This window comes from Mustelus asterias, chromosome 30 (genome assembly GCF_964213995.1).
Source record: "Mustelus asterias chromosome 30, sMusAst1.hap1.1, whole genome shotgun sequence".
NCBI classification, from domain to species: Eukaryota; Metazoa; Chordata; class Chondrichthyes; order Carcharhiniformes; family Triakidae; genus Mustelus; species Mustelus asterias.
The window spans coordinates 6,778,378-6,779,871 of record NC_135830.1 but is presented as its reverse complement, the minus strand read 5'-3'; the positions used below and the strand labels follow the sequence as shown (position 1 = coordinate 6,779,871).

Here is a 1,494-nt window from a genome sequence, read left to right as displayed (position 1 = left end):
ATGGTTGTGAATCTTTGAAATTCCCTATGCCAGACAGTTATGGAAGCTCCATCATCGAATATATTTAAGGTTGGGATAGACAGGTTTCTGGCCTCTCGGGGAATTCAGGGATATGGGGAGCTGGTGAAAAACTGAGTTGTACTCCAAGATCAGCCATAAGAAGCTATTTTATTCAAATAACCAAGAACTTTAAGGAAACAAGTAAAACGTGTTAATTAAGGTACTGCCCTTCATTGACTGGAAAGTGCTTTGTGACGTCCGCTGGTCGGGATAGGTTCTATATAAATGCAAATATTTCATGATCTTCAATCCTCGTCCTCTGTTACTGAGCCCAGTCAGTGGGAACAGTCTGTCCCTCCCTGCTCTATCAAACGGTCGTTTTCCATGTTAGAAGGGATGAACCATTACACCACAACAACACTGTGGGGTAAAATAATAAAATATACATGTTTAGATTTGTAAACGATGCCATCATTTGGTCTTTCTGTGTCAGGTTTGGTGAAAATTGAATTGGCGTCTAACTTGCAGCCAACACGCTGTCACCCTGATTTAGGATGCCATGTAAGCTTCATTTTCGTCAGTCTCTGTGGCGCAATTGGTTAGCGCGTTCGGCTGTTAACTGAAAGGTTGATGGTTCGAGACCATCCAGGGACGGGGCTTTCACTTTTTTTTCCTCTCCATCTGCTTTCATTGTCTCTCGGTTTTTGAGTGTCACTGAGTCCTTGGGCAACACTAAAAAAAAACTTATCGTGTGTTTCTGCCTCTACTGTTAGCCGACGTTAGTTTATTGAACATTTATCTCCAACATCTTATTTGTAACAATTTATATATTTCAAATATTATTAAACTCAATAACTGAACTCGAAACTTTAACCCATGTTTGATCTTGGGTTTCCATTTTCCTGCACACTCCCCTTCTTTCTCAGATTTCTCAGGAATCTGTCTGTCGCAACCTGAAATGTGTTCAATAAGGAAAATACACAGCAAGTCGGCAAAGATCAGTGGAATGAGGACTGAGTTAAACTTTCACCAGAATGCTGTTTTTATAATTGCAAAGTCCTGAGATTGAGAGCAGATAGTTCACATGGGAAAGGGCTGTTTGATAGAGCAGATAGGGACACACTGTTTCCACTGACGAGGGTCAGTAACCAAAGGATTGGGATTAAAGATAATTAATGAAAGACCGACTTGTATTTATGTCGCGCCTTTCCCGGTTGCTGGACGTCACAAAGCGCTGTGCAGCCAATGAAAGACAGTTCCAATTGAAAAAAAAGTATCAGCTCGACAAGGAAGAGGGGATTCGGATTTGAACCGAGGACCTCTTGATCTGCAGTCAAATGCGCTACCGCTGAGCTACACCCCCTCAGTCGCAAGCTGGTTCACGGGATCCAGCATATTCTTATTAAGTGTGGAGGGGGATCGAGTGGTCAGACTGCATCCCGCTTTGTCTCAGAGTTACTGGTTTCTGAGTGAAGTCGGAAAGCTTAGTGTTTA

The 1,494-nt window shown here is 42.4% G+C and overlaps 1 non-coding gene across 1 annotated transcript; it reads left to right on the top strand.

Moving 5' to 3' along the window:
* Positions 1-580: 580 nt before the first annotated feature.
* trnan-guu (transfer RNA asparagine (anticodon GUU)) lies at positions 581-654 on the top strand. The gene has a single exon. It is a non-coding gene; the product is annotated as a tRNA-Asn (tRNA).
* The last annotated feature ends 840 nt before the right edge of the window (positions 655-1,494 follow it).